At 42.1% G+C, this 18,089-nt stretch overlaps 1 protein-coding gene across 4 annotated transcripts in view; it reads right to left on the bottom strand.

The window, feature by feature from the left end:
• SEMA5A (semaphorin 5A) overlaps positions 1-17,572 on the bottom strand; it is a 350,644-nt gene extending 333,072 nt beyond the window's left edge. For 2 of the 4 annotated variants that reach the window (XM_063326183.1, XM_063326186.1), the window contains exon 1: positions 17,387-17,572. The gene's annotated coding sequence lies outside the window, so the exon portion shown is untranslated. Of the gene's footprint in view, positions 1-16,540; positions 16,798-16,880; positions 17,085-17,386 lie in introns of those variants that run through there. The other 2 variants (XM_063326184.1, XM_063326185.1) reach the window with 2 other exon arrangements.
• Positions 17,573-18,089: the final 517 nt, after the last annotated feature.

Here is an 18,089-nt window from a genome sequence, read left to right as displayed (position 1 = left end):
AATAATATGGGAATAATTTCTTTCTGTGAAGTTTAAATCCTTTTTATAAAAGGAGATGAACCGTCCCAGCCACAGACGGGGCTTGTTCACAGAAATGAATCAAGAACGCTTCACTCCTGGGGGGTGCTTTTACTGAGAAGCAGAGGAGCTGAGGGCCAGGGGGGAGGAGAGAGTCCAGAAATGAACCTGCCTTCAAGAGTTTTCATGAGCACTCCGGCTTGGCCAGCACAATCGTATTTGAAATAGGCATTATTAATAGGCATTTGAAATAAGCACTGGTAATTTTCAGGAAGGGGGCAGGGAGTGTTGTCCTTTTGAGGGTTTTTGTCATTGATGGGGTTTGGGTTTTTTTTTTAAAGAAGTCTTGGAAAACAATTAGAAATTTTTGAAAAAGAAAGACTGGAGAAACCAAAGCTCTTCTGAATTTTACTATTTTAAATGTGTTTTTCAACTATTTATGTTGCTGTCCAGATAAACCCTAGAACACTATCAGGATTTTTTTCTTTATCAGAGTATTAGTAGCTCTTACATGCTTACTTTAAAAAAAAAAAAAAATTAAGTTCACTAGTTCACTGAACTTGGATATAATTGACCTATTTACCTATATAGCACCTTCCATTGAAGCAGTTTGAACTCCTTTACAAAAGGTGTTGCAAACAGCACATACAAGTTAATTTCTGCCCCTAACCAGGAGATTTCTGCCCCTAACCCCTAACATTATAGGCCTGTATTCTTTTAATGTTATACATTATTTCTTTCTTTATATGCCTTTATTATAGGCATCATGCTAAGATAATAACCATAACGTCACTAGATCCCATGACACAGTATTCAGCCTTCCCCAAATTCATCCTGCGCTATATACTTTCTTAGAAAGTTCTTTTTGGTGCTTGCATTTACTCCTTCCCTGCAGATGAAGAACGAGAAACGCGTACGCATAAATTTCACTTGGAAAGTAAACCGGATCTGCAGAACTCATTTCTGCTTCAAGCTAATGCAGATGATCCTCCTGTAACGCTACTCACCTCCATGGCAGCAGGGCTCTAATCCTTCGAGATTCAAATAAGAAATCAAGACCCTTGTGGCACCATACCATACTGCAGCTGTGTTAAGGTCAGCTTTATTTTGGTGGGGTGGGCAAAAGCCTACTTTTCTTCCTGAAACCACAATAGCGCCGACTTACAACTAAAATAAAAATCCAAGCTTGCTTAGGCCACTGGGTTTCGGTTTACTGAGCTGTAGTACTTCCGTTTCCACGAAGACACAAAGCATCTGAAACTTAGTATTTCACAGATGAAGAGGAACCAGGGAAGTTGTTCTTGCTAGCTCATCCCTTCAGCACGTGGTGGAAAGGGCAGGCTACTGCACAGGTGCTGGGCAGCGTTCCACTTCCAAATCCCTTCCCCTTCCCCAAGGGCGGCTTTGTGAAGGCAGATACAGGAGAAAAGAGAACGCCGTCCTGAAGACCCACCTTCTCAAAAATGGTCTCATAATGCCAGGAGAGAGGAAAAAATGCGATCAGTTTAAAATAAATGATAAACCTTTATTAAATATTTCATGTGTGGATTTTTTCCCCCCTCAGCTTTCAAAGCAAAAATGCCACTCAGATCCCATCGCTATTTTGAAGCCTGCCAACAACCTGCTACAGAAAATAAACAGAATAAGCCTCTGCCGTGAATCTTTGGACAAATTACGCTTCTGCCTTACCCACTGTACCTGTCGTATCACCGCTTCTCTACATGTGAATAGCATTCTCTTTCCTGTAACAGCAAATGTTACACCTAGAAATTCAACCTCTTCATCCCAGCATTACCTATACTCTTAGAAGTGATACTAAATGAAAATATTAGACACCATTTAAATTAAGGATGAAGAATTTTTTTATCCCCCAAGAAGTTGTTAAAATGCTTACAACTATTCAATACGACAAAGAATCACATAAGAATCTATGCTCTAAAATACGTGTGAGCAAAACAATAAAGATCTGCAGACAAATCTGAAAACATGGAACAGAAGGCTCTCACCTTACTTAAAAATCATGTTTTTAAAAGCCATAAGCCAGTCTTTTTAGTGATAGTCTCCAAAAAAAATTATTAATATACTCTGAATTAAAAAAAAATACTATGGTCATATATAGTTAAAATGTAACGAATAAAGGAAACACTTTTTTTTCCAGATGTTTGTCATCTCTGAGAGAATATTTAATACGCACACAGTTCTGTTGTCTCTCGCATCCCCCTCCATGCACACACAGTTGTATATATTGAGAGAGAGTGAGAAAGAAACACATGCTTTTGTTACCACTCTCTGTAAACAAACACAAGAACTAACACCTATACTCAATAAATAAGTCATAAGAAAATCCTGTCTTGTTTCTACAGGTCGTTCCGGTGTGTTTTAAAGAAACCTCCTGCCCATAGTCCTTAAAAAGCCTATGTCCCTCTATCTTTCCAGAAAGGGGCAGGAGAGGGCAGGATAATGGAAAGAAAAAGCCAGTGCAGACTTTCCCCACTCAACCGATCAGAACCTACTGCAACTTGCATAAATATTCAAGCAATTAATCAAACCATAATACCCGAGTTCTGGTTTTCCTCAGGCTTTACATTCCCCTCATACAGGGCATAGCACTTTTCCTCAAGCTTATTTGGCCAAACTCTATTGGAATGCTACAAGTAAAACAGTACAATGTGAAATAAATCACTCTCGCTCCCGCCAACTGCCTGTGTGTTTATATACATTATCAGAAATAAGTCAGGATCTACTTATACTCCCAGCTGAAGACAGCTGGAATTGTGCCACCAACTTCCATTCACGCAGGGCCACGTTAAATGTCTCTGGCCAAGACTTTGTTTTAATACCTGTGAAACACATTGCACATTTTGATGCCATATAAAGAACAACAGTAATAACAGTAAGTCAGCCTTGCATAAAACCGTAAAATGTTTAAAATAAATATGTGAAGACTTGCTTGAATAACAGAGGGTGCTGAATACTATTTAGTGCTTGTGACCACCTGCAGTATTATATCCAGGATACAAAGCTAATTTTAGATTTCTGGATGAATGCCCGCTATGGGATATGCTATTTTTACTAAGTTCTGACACATACATCCAGTGGCACATCTCCACTTCTAAAGTGGTACTGTAAGGCTATTAAAGCTTCCAGTTACCACTTGGCTCAAAACTGCAAACTACTACAAAGTTCTTTCACAAAACTCTTCTTCCTATTATTCTGATTGACTTTACACAATAGAACTTATGAATAAAATCAAAATAAACACTCGGAAACAGTATCATTAGAAGAGGTCAGCTATGGTATGTATTAGTCTTCCCTCCTCCCCCAAAGTCTCTCTTCTCAGAACCCAAAATAACAGTATTTCACATATATTATTGCAACTTTCAGTTCAACGTACAGAAAAAGCATACAGAAATAGCCTTCACCTTCGAGGCAGACTCTTCTGGGCATCTATACTATACCGACCATACCTGCCTCTGTCTCATGGAGTGGCAAAATACAATCAAAAATGTAAGAAACAAACATGGTGATAAATGTATGACTACATTCCACATAACAAGATGGATGTTGGGGACCACCATCATCAACTTTCAATTTAGACCTCTAAGGCACTGAGTACAACGGACAATTGAGTTTTACAGAAGAGTTTATAGTACAGAGCTGCTGTCTAGTTTTCCCAAGGAGTTATTTTTAACCAAGGTACAGGGTCAGGAAGTTTGGAATGAGCTTTAGCAATTACAGTTTAAGATTTCTTCCTTTCTGCTCACATGCACTTCTTCCTTTACCTGCCACATTTCAACAGGTGGACTGAGACTGTTCTGAGACCTCTCTTCCATTATGACAGATTTTAATCCATTTTTAATCATAGGGATTTAAATGTGAGCACGATATTTGCCATGCATCCTGAAGCAAACAATAAGACATAGCTTCTGCCAAAATCTCCAATGAAGACAATCCCAATAGTTAGGGGGAAATGCCAGACAGAAACAGTTACATGAAGCATAAAACCCGCCTGAGAAGGAAAAAGTCTTTATTTATCAAATTAAATGCAATTTTTTCATTCTAATACTTCTGATCTGTTGGTGGTTTTGGGTTTTTTTTATTATTTTCTCAGGTATGCTTAATTAAATTCAGTCATCATCACCAACTTTGTTCAAAAGAGCAATTAATGAATATGGCACAGAAGCAGCTTAGCCCTGGAGGAGCCTCTGACATTTGTTCACAGTGAAGACTGTTCATTAATTGCTCCCTTTGTTCTAAGCCTTTTAATGATATTTTTGACACAACACTACAAGTCATTGTGACTTATTCCTCACAGTTAGTGACATCTGCACTACATTAAGTTAATAAAACTATCTCTGAAAGATTTTCAAAAAGATATTTAAAGACACAGGGGGAAAAACGTCTGGATGTGCTGACAGTGGAATAAAGAAGTTATATTGAAATTCTTACTATTACGTCCAAGTACACTTTGTATTAAGATAATTTAAGCAAACATTTTGTATTCCATACTCGCCATAATTAATGGCACTCAGGCAGAAGTCCACCATGCTATTCTATCCTATTTGAACTGTGCTCCCACACCAAACTGAACCGTAACGCTTCATAGGTCTTCTGCTGATCATAAGTTCTCAGACAACGGAGAGGACTGGCTTTTTGATTGCTTCAGTAAAAACCATTGCTTTTTTTTTTTTTCTTTTTTGCTCTTTTGTTTTTTGGGGGGTTTTAGGGGTTTTTTTGTATTTTTAAAAAAAAAAAAAGGAAAAGGTGGATAGTAAAGAGCCTGCCTCTGGGTTATGAAGAAACCACACTGAACCAAAGATCTCTCTCCAAGAGCTAAAACAAGGTTGTTGCCATTTCACACTTACTTCTGGAACTCAAGAGATAAGCCATATCCCATAAATTAAAGCACGTACCCAGGGTGCACTTCGTAAGTTTGAAAAATTAACTTGTTTATCTCCATAACACGTCCATAGTATCATATCATCCACAGAAGAGTTCTACTACAAAGCTCATCACAATTCACAGAAGAAACACAAAGCAAATAACAAACAAGCTGCATGGAAAGTTCGTACCTGGAGAACAGCTGAAAGCCCTGTAGATCCACAGACCTTCAACACACAAATGAAAACAGTGTCTATCCTCAGAGCTGGTGACATAACTCCAATTATCCTGACCCAGTTTTCTAACTTGAGATTGACTTTCTGGAATTCATATTATATAGCAAGTCCTTCTGCCTGCCAATTATTTACATTAACACAGCCACCAAGTTTCATGCAGTTATAAGTGTGAGAAACTCTATGTTAAGCGTTTCATTAGTTACATGTATATACCTCTAGGTGCTTAAGACAAGTAGTGCAGCAACAGTGGATATGGTTAGCTGGAGCCTTGTTCCTTGATCTGGTCCAAGAGGAGTCAGATCCTGTGAAAAGCCAAGGTGAACCAAAGAGGGTAACACTGTGAGCCCGAGTGGGGTGCTGGGTGTGTAGTGGCGGAGAGAAGGCAGAAAGGTTTTCACAATTTTGCAATTGCCCGTATCCAGTCTACTAGCTCCCACTGCATTGTTCTCCTATGACACATGGGCTCTGGTTTCCTCTGAAGCTTTCCATTCCCACTCATCCAAAACATCCTCTCACGTCTCTTATTTCTACTAGCTGTTTCTCCCCTCTTGCCCACTACCTACCTCACTACCTTCACTCCTTGAATGAGGCATTAAAAAAAAATAAAATCACCCACCCACACAAGAGCAGCTGCTCTTCTCTGTACTGAGCTTCAGGACACGCACAAAAAAAGCAGACAACCACATGGGTGCCAGCAGGCTCCTGCCAGACCAAGCACTCCTGCTTGTGCAGAGTCCAGCAACTGCAATACACCCATCCTGGGCTATGGGAATGCAGGAAAGGTGACCTGCATGTCTTAGAATAACAGAATAGTTTGGGTTGGAAGGGACCTTTAAAGGTCATCTATTCCAACCCCGCTGCAATGAGCGGGGACATCTTCAACTACATCAGGTTGCTCAGAGCCCCACACAACCTGACCTTCAAGGTTTCCAGGGATAGGGCATCTACCACCTCTTTGGGCAACCTGTTCCAGTGCTTCACTACCCTCATTGTAAAAAATTTCTTCCTTATGTCTAGTCTTAGATGTGATAGAGGTACCATGACACTCAGCACACCTTCCAACGGCTAACTGAAGGCTGAGTTTGCAAATGGCTTGCTCAGAGAAACAATTTTACCTGCTGGAATCGCTTTCTTGGCTGACTTGATAGAGAGTGAAGGCAGAAAACAGTTAATTCCACCTAGATACAAAATTCACAATAGGCTCTCATCTTTGATGGATTTGTTGGAGAGGGATCAGCAAACCACACTAACACCGCCATTCACATCTTTTTATTTATATGCACCAAAGAATCACTTGAGTATCTAGAGAGTCAATTGTTCACTCATATATTTACACAAATACAACCTATTAGCAGAATGCCCTATACCTTAGGCATCATCCTGCACGTGACAGATCTAGCAGAATTAAGTAAAATTACTAAGCAATAAAGCAAGGGTTGTTCTAATTATTTTTTTTTGCCTTAAGATGTAAACAGAGCAAAAAGGAACTCAACAGACCATAAGAGCTCATTTTATTAGCATTGCTATGCTAATAGGTAGATAACAAACCCTGTGGAACATTTATTTCCAAATTTGTTTGGACCATGAAGCAGTGCTCATGTTAAACCCTCAATATACCACCCCCCTTCACTAGCATTAAGCAGCCTAACCTTTGAGTACCCCATAAAAGCAACTTACTATTGTACATTATCTCAAACAGCATATTAGGACCTATTGATCCGATTTTCGGAACTACAGCTGCAGTTCAAGGGAACGGAAGGGGAAATAACCAGAAGGATTTAGAAATTTAAACATAAGCATTTAAGCAAGAGTGCAAGGCAAGATATACCATCAAATCAGAGGCAAACTATGGAGAAACACTTGCACTTACAAAGTGGTCATTAGCTTTCAGTAAAGAAATGTATATTAAAACTTCAAACTTTCATGTTCATTCTTATTACTGTAGGACAATTAGCTTGTCTAACTTAACGTAACTTCATAATTTACTGAAATTCTACTGATTCAATTGTATCTTCTGAATCCAGTCAAATCACATTATGACCTCTGCCTTTAATAGGCCCCACTACAGCCATCGTGAAGGGTTAATTTAAATTACATTTCTTTTATTAATTTTTTCACTCTCAAGCAAAGCTTGCTCCATTCTTCCCTGCAGTCCAGCTTGCCAGAATAAAGTTAAGAAGTTTATGAATTTCAGATATTACACATAATCAATATTTGATGCCAACATTTCGTTGCTCTTCAAAGAGATGAGCTCTTCAGAGCTCAAAATAAAACTATCAACTACCAGAACCGTGTCCTGATCTCTATTTCAATTCGCTTTGTCTTTTGGCATGGTCTCGTGCACTAACCACTGGACTGAAGCTGGTAAGTTCCTCCCAGCAGAAGGGCCTCTCTGTCCTTCCACTATTGCTTTGTACGTCTGGGATGCTACAGTAGTATTTTGGCTAAACAAACAAAGGGGGCAGATGATCTAGCCAGTACCACTCTTTGACAAACTGGAAGAGATTGTAAAAACATGTGTGTGAATGCATATCTGTGTATGTATATATAGAGAAAAAAAGCATACACACACAACCATGCACCACTATAAATATATATAGGAACTAAAAGGTAAGGTTAATTTTGACCACACATACAGTAAACCAAGAAACATTTATAAATGCTGTTTGCAAACAGTTCTTTAAGAAGTTACAAATGTCATAGATACATTTTATAATTAATATAAAGCTTTTAAATTATACACAGGTTTTACTGTCAGAGGGAGCATCACTATCATCCAGTCATCTAACTAGAATAATTTTGGTCACTGAGCCTCAACCAGCAATCCCTACACAGAAGCTACTGCTCAAACGAGTTTTGCCTCTCATAGCATACATTTAATTCTAACACATTTGTCACACATTACTAAAGTATCCGCCAACACACTAGTTTTACTATACAAATGCGTTATACTTGATCTTTCTCTGATGTTTGAGAACCTTGAGCAAACTGAACACGTCACCTGTGGGATACAGGTGGCTTCTAGTCAACAGAAATGCTAGAGGAAGGCAGCAGTTAGCTAGCAGTCTCCAGCTCACTTCATGCCATGCTCCATAAGACACCAGAAATCTCACTGTTTCGATGGTTCTGCATGGACTGACTTGCATCCTTCCCTTCACATGCTGAGCCATAATGGAATGCACTGGGAGTGATCACACCAGACAAACAAGTATGGACTTGTGGATGCCCCATCCCTGGAAGTGTTCAAGGCCAGGCTGGACGGGGCTTTGAGCAGCCTGGTCTAGTGGGAGGTGTCCCTGCCCATGGCAGGGGGTTGGAACTAGATGATCTTTAAGGTCCCTTCCAACCCGAACCATTCCATGATTCTATGACTTCGGTGTGAATGGAGATTTCATCCATAGACACCTTGGGGCAAAGATGCTATATTTCCATCCATTTTTAAATGGCCAGGTCTACCACCAGAAAAACAGATAATGGAAAATTGACACAACACCTTTCTCTAGTGATGAGCTCCTAGGACAAAGGGCTAAGGAGTACAGTTATCAACCTAAATGCTGTTAAAATGGTGGGAATATCTTGGGAACTACTGCTGCAAAAAGAAGCCAAATGAAACAACATTTCAGAAGAAGATACTATTCGTCTATATTGCTATTACTAAGGCTGAAGAGATTATCAATTAGGTCTGCTCAGCGCTTCCTCCCTGGTCAGCTGCCTACAACAGCAATTTGAAACTCTTTTCAGTCACAGTATGACATGTAAACCTGAACAGTATAAAACTAAGTCTTGTTAACTCAAATTCTTATGACTCAGTCAGAAAAGTAAGGCTCCCCTAAGCACTCCAGTTCACATAAGCCTAATGCTTGTAGGACCAGTTATACAATGATGAAGTCAATCCAGATGTTACCATGAAGTCAAAAGGGTTTTTTTTGTCTTAATGTTTTGGGACGCAGGGTGGCATTACAAGTACCTAAAAGACAACATGAATGATATCCAGGAATAGCCAGACAGTTTTTCCTAAGATTGATCATCCGAGTTATAAACTAGCTATAGATACTAATACAAACAGAAACACTGTTCTTCATATGAAAATTTATTTGTGGAAAACAACTTTTTATGTGGAATCAAAAACATTCAACACTTACGAGTAATTTCTTATGAGGCTTGGAAAGTTTTAGTCACCAAATAAGCAAGAAGGAAACAAGGGACTCAAACGTGCCATAAAGCAACACAATGGAGAAAGTGGCAAAAGAAGACAAGCACCTGGCTTGGCAAGAAGCAACCAAAGCTGCTAGTTAAAACCAGAAACTTCTAGATCCTCAGGTTCTGTGTGTAATTGAGTTCTCTAGAGCTGACCTATGGCTACAGACAAACCTTTGAAGGTGCCATTGTGTGCAGAGAGCTGGGAACACGCGTGGTGTTAACTGCTCTGCTCATTTCAAATGCCATTTTCAAAATTTTCGGTATTGGCATTGTTAGCAATTTGGGGCTTATAAAAAAGTCAAGGTTGATGAGAGTAGCAGGGAAAAAAGACTACTCTTTTAAAGGACTTTTTCCATGGGGAATATTAAATCTACAAAATTAACAAGTACATGCAATTATGAGCCAGGCCTGATTTCTACAAACAATTTACAGTAGATCAAAAAAGGTAAGTTAAGCACATGAATTGCTCCTCTCAAACAAATGGAGCTCCCTATATTTGCAGTTATGCAATTCTTATATTTTCTCTTATTAAAATATTAGTGATATACCTCTGCAACAAAATAGTTCCTTTTTTTTTTTAACCTTCTGGTAAAAAAAAAACCAATTACAACATAGGATCTCTACAATTGAAGCTGAAGGACAAGCTTTGTCAACAGTCATCCTATAAAAAGACTAACGTGTGTTTTCCCAAGAGGCAGGTAGCCAATCGCAGGCAATGCGTTCATATGGGTACTCAAAGGAAAATAACACATTTGCTTGGGTTATTTTAAGAGCACTTCATGATTACAGGTTTGAAAGACAAATATAAAGACTCAAGTTAAATATCAGAATTAAGTGTTTACCTCTACTTCAAGACTATTTTTCTTCAAACCCCAATACTGATCTTGTTGGCCTTCAGATTAAATAAATTTGCAAGCCTGTTTTCCCTGCTGGTTACAGCTAAGTGTGCAAAAATGGAATTTTCTAATAAAAACTAGTTGCAAACTTACTTATAGAAAGAATACTGAAGGAAGAAAAAAAGTCCTTCCACCCAGACCATTACTTTAATTTAAAACAACAGACAACAGCAAAAAGAACGATTCACATGTAGAGCCCAGATCCCTCTTTTTGCTGTTGTTGCTAGTTACATTTTTATTTTTTTTTTTGTTACCAGCAGTTAAAGGATGATGCCCAAGCTGCACTGGTTTGTCTTCAATATTAAAGACTTATCTAATGCTTTAGGTAAGGAGTCTAACGCTACGCGCTCAGGAAAGCAATAGAAGATAAATTGGAAAATCTTCCAATTCCCTTGGACAATTCAGATGAGTCTGTAGACTGACCAAGCTTTACGACAGAATTACATCACTTGTACAAGTCTCCAGGGCCTGGGGTAACAGCATTTTAAGACTCATACCCACATTCATCAAGAGAAGCTTTCCTCCCCACAAACATCAACTACTTCACCTCTCGCACGTCTCTAGATCCTTATGCATGAACTCGTGCTTTTAGCAAATGAATGTAGAACAGTTATGTCATTTGATACTACCAATTCCAACAGCATGTATCAAAATCCATTATCATTTTTCAACGAGTAAGGTCTGACAGAAAAGCTCTGGAAGACTGAGCTCCAGTTTTTAACAGGTAATTACCCTGAATTTCCCCACTTCCTGACACACTCAAGTGCAATGCAATGAGTCATCGCCTCTCAGGTACGTCAGCCCTCAGCAGATGAGTTTAGACTGCTGGTGAAGATGGGCATATGTCTGTGCCTCACTCCATTTGCAACCACCACAAGGGAGCCTACTGCCTCTTATAAAACTAACATAACAAAAATCTGTATCAACACACTTTCAACCGCTGAGGCCAAATGCACAAGAGCTCTTCTGCCAGTCCCAAATTTCATTGCTATTTGAGGGACTAATCGGAATATTTATCTGCACACGCAATCCTCCTCTCCCCTCCTTCCTCACCCGATAATACTCATTGCACACCTGCAGTTATGCTGAGACCAGTGCCTATGGGGCCCTACTGGGATCAGTGGCCATGGGTACTTCAAAGACAAAAACTGTTTTTAAGATCACTTGCCTAATACTGTTTACAGTATGGATCCACATGAAGAGTTACACTGGCACAACTAGAAGGACCCCGTAGACAACTGACTGACATAAAGACCCAGAATTGCCAAGGAGGACAACAAACTACAACACACAGCTGGCACAGCATCCTCCACCTATACCTGCCAGCCGCCGGGGAATACAGCATACAGTGGTTTTCAGGACACAAAGAGAAGCTTTTGTTAGAGGACAAGAGTTAAGATTTTTGTTTTATTTTAATTTTCTAATATTTTATCAAGTGAGAGTCAGAATGTGGCTTTACAGTGTCAGAAACAGGTGCAAGAGACAATACTACCAACCTTGTCTTTAGCTACTTCAGCATCGCAAATAGTTCTTAAGGCTCATAAGAGTCATTAGACTCTTGGCCTACCCCAGGCTGATATGCCTTGAAGAGCACTACCAGGGAACAGTCTTCTCTCTTCCCTTCCAAAGCTGAAATCACATCTTTTGGCTAAGCTATGAGTCCCACCTTGCAGTACCGGGTAATATAACATCAGATGTTAGTAGCAATTTTGTGCACTTACTATATCCTAGACATTCTTACTAAGCATTTCAATATCATTGCTTAGGTTGAAAAAGTAAGCAAGGAAAAGCATGCACTGGAGCATGAGAAGCTAGATAAAAATGCAAATCACACACACACACTGGTTTTTATAAGAAAATCTAATAAAACCACCATACAACCCTACTGCAAGTTCAGAATAAGAAAGCAAATGAGACGCAACAGATGAGGCCACCAACGACACAACTCAGATTAAGTAACGTACCATCCCAGAAGTGCTGCTACTTTTTGAAGGACCTGCCAAGAAGCCCATCACAGAAAACAGCAGTCATTGACTGTGGACAAAGTACAATCCCCTTTCACCGCCTCCAATTTTGACACTGACTTAGTAAAGAAACCCTAAAACTTTGCTGGACTTTGAGACGCACAAAGCAATACATATCCTGCTGTAACTGGCAAGGCCAGGAGTTTTCCCTCAAGTACTCAGCAATTTCACTTCTATCAGACAAAGTCAACAGAAAGGGCTTCATCCTGTATGTCTCCTCCCACATCAAAGGCATTTCAGCAGTGCTCCTAGGGTATACTTCATAACTAGGGGGCTGAGCCAATGCGAATGTTAGTGGGCTTCCACTGAAAACAGATCACTGAAATGATCTGTATTATGAAAAAAACAAAACAAAACAGAAAACTGGACAAAAAAAAAAAAGAGGCAGGAATTTCTGAAGTGACTTTGTGCTGGAGAAAAGACAGTTCAGAACAACTGCCTGAATGTTTTTAAAATCACAACACAAATGCTCACTGGCAGACCTTTGTCTCTCTAGAGTTCACCAGCAATAGGAATAAGTGATTCCGCAACAACCTTACTGTGGGTCAGAAGAACAGGGCCCAGAATTATTAAAATACTCTCTTTCTAGCTACAGAGGCTATATATAAAGTTACAGTTAAATTTACATTAAGCATTCTCGATTCTCAGTCAAACCTAAGTCTAACCAGAAAGCACATTTCAATAGCCTTCTGGGTTTCCACCTAAACTAGCAATTCAGGGAAGGAAGGCAGCAGCGGAAAAGCCAGCTCAACTTTGAAATTTGGAGAAGGGGTAGGGAAAAGAAGGTGGGAAAACCTCGCAGTCTGCAGCGTGGCTCATCTCTTCAGGCCATCCAATTAATCTTACAAGCCAATCTTGCAGCCATCACGTACACTCTAATTCATTCATCACACATCTTTAGCAAAGCCCAAGAATCCATCCCCAACAGAAAAAGAGGACACCAACAGGCTGCATTTCAGCATTCTGAAAGTTATAATTTCTGTAAGCTTCTCCTAAACCAAACAAATACTGCTAAGTGGTTGCATCTTGCTGTTCACCTAGCAAGGAATTTCAAAGTCAGCCAAAGATCCAGAGCTACTCAATCAACATCCTCCACATGAAACAGTAATTTCCATTACAAGGGTTGGTAGCCACGAAAACACTGACCAGTTCTGTCAGAAATGAAGATCCAACAATACTAAGCTATACTGGAGCCGGATATACTGGATAGCTTATATATAAGCTATCCTGATTTTAAAAATTGGAAAAGGAACAAAAATCTATATTATCTTGCTACTACACAAGAAATTTTGTAACGCAGATGAGCTAATTAGAGATCAGTTTGGAAATGATAGTGCAGCTGACATGTTACACAGCATTTAAACTTTTTCTCAAACAAATCATTCAAACTGTTTGAAAAGAAGAGATAACCTTTGAAAAGGTAAGTTTTTAAGAGCTGAGTTAAACTCCCGAGTTTCTCCTACAAAGGCCTCAGTGCAGACTTCATACCAATCCCAGCTTTCAGCTACTGTCACTGACAAACATCAGCTCCTTTGTGAAGTTGCCTGATTTTCTAATATACCCTGGGACACAAGTACAGATTTATTCGCAAAAGGTCTCCAAACACAGATTAATTTTATTAACATATTTACACAAAAATGAATATAGAGATAAAGAGTTGATTTATACAGCAGACCACTGGATTGCATCAAAGAACCTCGGGGAAGACACACATCTGAGAATAGACGCATTAACAAATCCATTAAATGACGAGAGATTTACATGCTTTATACTTTGGAATACACATTCTAGCAAAATCAAGAACATGTCACTAATTAGAGTGCAGTTTTGGGGTCATTAACTTGGTTTACATTTGCTACCTTCCTGACAAATGTTAAGCAAATGTGCTCTGCTTAGACGCAACCTGGCAAATCTCTTAAATAAATAACCGGACAGATTTACAAAGCAAACTAAAATAAAAGCTCCGACCTTTTTTTTTTTTTTTTTGGAAGCAGTTTGCTGTTTTCACAACAACAGGTTTTAACAGCAAACCGTACCTCAACTGCCCGGTTCAAGCTGTGAGATTCGCCAGGTTCGTGGAAGAATTGCAGATAGCAGAGTGCCACCTGTCTTCCACGGGTCACAGCTGCAATGCTGCAGCCTGAAAACGAGCCGACCGCGACCAAGCGACAAATACAGCTCGAAAGGGTCGGTTTGAAAAACGTTCACAGCGTTTGACAAAAACAACTCCTTCTTTTGAATCAGTTACAGCTTTAGGAAAGAGCAAATGTATAGCCTGTAACTTAAAACTGTTTCCGATGAGGAATGTATACGCATACTAAAGAGGATAAAAGGATGATAATGAAGAGAAACGGACTGATTAACAGTAATTTGGAGAAAACCCAGCACCGACAAGAACTCCCATTAAACATCTCCACAAAATGATGTTACAGAAAATGAGAAGTTCCTCCGAGCTGCTTCCTATAATTCCTATAATTCCTAATTATGGCAGCAGCAATACCAATTCATCTCAGGAGCTGTAGTAACTTTAGAACATATATTACCAAACATCAAGAGCATATCAAAATTTTATAAACCAGATGTTGAATCTAAAGCAAAATTGTGCATCATTGACATTCAGAAGTTGGTCACCACAATGTATTAACTAATTACCAGCTACTGCTTTATGTTAAATAACATGGTATCGGATTGCACACACCCTCCCTCCCACTATCAACCGATAGTACGGGTAGTACACACCTACTATCAATCAACTGATAGTACTATCAACTATCCACTTACGTGTCCTACAGCCAACACAGCCCTCGCAGACCGGAGAGCAGAAAGGGGTCCACTCCTCCACATCCCAGGAGCTCAGCTGCTCCTTTGGCTGAATTCCTTCACACAACCTCTAACATTAAACTGAAGTTTGCAGGAGGCTTATGTTGTATTTCTGCAGTTCATGCCTCGTAACATACAGTTTACTCACTGGAAAGTAATGAACTCCATTCAGTGAAAACGCTGTATTTATATAAGACTACATTGTGTTTGTATAAGACTACATCAACAGAACTTAGAACCCACGTGGTTTCCCTAAGTAAGTAGATGGGGGAAAAGAAAAAAAAAAACCCACCACACAACTCTTTCTCTCCTGAAAACAGCAGCAATACATAGTTCCCTCCCTTTGCATCTCTTCCCAATAGGAAATAAGTACAACAAACCTGATCTAACCAAAGTTTATGGATCATTACAAAGGGCACGAACACTCCTACTACCTGGAAGTATTTTAAGAAAACAGCACTGGTTAAAGATTAAAAGAAATGAGACACTACAGATATTAATGCCTTCAGCTTTCTCAGCCAAAACAAAACTGTTACAACACCCTAAGGAATAAGCTGTACAACTTAAAAGCAAGTGTTTACACTACTTAGTTCAAAACAACCTCTCAAACAGAAGAGTAAACTGCCACCCTCCAGAGCAAAGCCTCAGCTCTCAGCAGGACTCCTCACAGCTGTTCAGCATTAAAATGAGAAAATGAGATGAATCCATTAGTAAACATAATAAAATTAGATTATCAGTACCTGCTGGAGAGGAAGGTGGGAACACAGCACAAAATACAGAAGTCTACCAAAATCTTTCACAAGACCAATCAAAGTACCTAAGGCCATACTTAGCCTTTGGAGGCAGCAATATGCTTCTGATTGAGTACGCTTTATATATGTATATCACCAAGTTCAACAATTCATAGTAAGTCAAACTTTGCTAAACTGAGTCAGAGTCTTACTCACGTAACAACCAGAAGATGCTGAAACTGCTAAAACTAAGCTTTGAGTGCAATTTCCATTATGAAAAATTCTATTTTTACAGCACTCTATCTGGGCTAGCATCATAGCAGCCTTTGATGCAAAGCTTCAAACTAAGAGCATTTAGTCAGCTTTCAGAAAACACGGTCTTCGAAGACGCTACCTTAGGGCTGCCAGAGCCCGCTATTAGAGTAACTTTAACAACAGTTTTTAGTTTTAGGATGTTTTTCTCAGCTGTAATCTTGCAAATTCTAACCATCTTTGCAAGGGCGTATGTACACGTGTGCACAGACCTCTCCTGCCAACACTCCGGTTTACTGAAGGAACGGATGGCACTGACAGCTCCCCCCAGCCCTGCTGCCCCCCCAGGAATAATTCCGGGCAGATTATCGTTGCGTCAATCTAGCGTGCACATTTAGCATCTGGAACGCTACGGCAAACCCTAATAGCTGTGCTTTATCTGGTGAGCAATCCTCACCAAAAGATGGATTAATACAACAGACCGAGGTGTTTCCTTCTGCGTCGTTGCGGAACGGTAACTCAAACTCCACTCTTCAGAAAATGCCAAAATACGGTTACACCACAAACCGGCGCCAGTCCAGTTAAATAACAGCGACAACAAATGTACATCGGGACTTCAAATCGTCCTGCGAGAACATCCCACCGAAAACCCCACGCTCCTCAGCCAACTGCCGGTGCCCTTCACGCCGCTTCTCTTCTGCTCTCACCCGAGGAGGAGGCAGAGCAAACTTCACTTGCCGAAGTGCGACAAAACCCCTCCAGAAACGTTTCGGAGCCACCGGCTGCCCTCCCGCAGCCAAGCGCTCAGCGACCAACACGCACCTCACGCTCCCGGGCGAGAGCCGCCCCCCCGCGCCGCTGCGACCCCGAGGGCAGGAGCGGCGGGGGGCTGGGGGACAGCCCAGGTTTCAGCCCCTGTTGGAGATACGGCCGCCGGCCCGGCTGGTTTCTCTTTTCCCGAGCAAACAGCTCTCCCCGGCTTCGGGGAGAAGGACCGCCCGTTTCCAAAGGCTCGGCGGACTTTCGGGGGTGGGGCCGGGCAATGCCCGAGACGGGCTCCCACCGCCCGCAGCGCTCCCCGCCGCCGCTCCGCCTCGCCGCCAGCTCCCCCTGCCGGCACCCCGCCGCTGCGGCGGCCCAGAGCCCCGCCGGCCCCCGACCACCCCTCCTCGGGGGCGCCCCGGCGCAGCCCCGCGGAGCCCACGGGAGGCAGCCCCGGGGATGGAGAGGGCGGCCGGGGACGCGCCATCCCCACCGCTCTGCGAAAGCCGCCCCCCTGCCAAGCACCGAGCGGGAAAGGGAACGGAGAGGGGCCGGGAAGGGGTTACCTGAAGGCTCCGTAGGGCGCAGGCGGCCGCCGCCGCGCTGATGCCCCGCTCCCCGGCGCGCCGCCGCCGCCTCACGCCGCCATGGCCGCAGCCTCTCTCGGCGCAGCCCCCGCCAGGCCGCCCGTCCCTCCGCTCGCTCCCACCAAGTTTGCGGGGCGGCAGCTGCGCGCCTCGCCCGCCGCCCCCCGCGCCCGCCCGGACCCGGCGCCCCGCCGCGGGGGCGGAGCAGCGGCGGCCGGGGCGGCTGCGGCGGCGGCCCGTGGCCCGGTGCGTCCGTCACCGGCGATGCGCGGGTGGGCGCACAGCCCGCAGCCGGCGCTGCCCGCGGGCTGGGGGGATCGCGCATTACTCCCGTCCCTCCCCCGCGCTCCCCCCTCCGGGCCAGCCGAGAAGTTGCAACTGGTTGAGACATTTGTGCTTGGGGTTTGGGCTATTTTGGGTTTTATTTTATTTTTGTACATACGTATTATTTTTTCTTTACTTACCGCAGCCCAAAAAAAAAACATGACCCGAGGCTTCTCCTCGCAATCAGATCTGAGCAGGGCCGCCCCAGCGCCGGTACAACTAAGCACAACAAATCCTGGCGAGCTGCGGCAGGGCGACAGCGGGAGGGAAGGAGGGAAAGAGGGAGGGAGAAGGGGGAGAGGCGGCGAGCGAGGGGCAGCTCTGCGGGTACCGGGGTCCGCAGGGGCTCCCGCGGGAT

This window comes from Chroicocephalus ridibundus, chromosome 2 (assembly GCF_963924245.1).
Source record: "Chroicocephalus ridibundus chromosome 2, bChrRid1.1, whole genome shotgun sequence".
Taxonomy (NCBI): Eukaryota; Metazoa; Chordata; class Aves; order Charadriiformes; family Laridae; genus Chroicocephalus; species Chroicocephalus ridibundus.
Note: the sequence above shows the minus strand (reverse complement) of the source record. Positions and strands in the feature narration are given on the sequence as shown.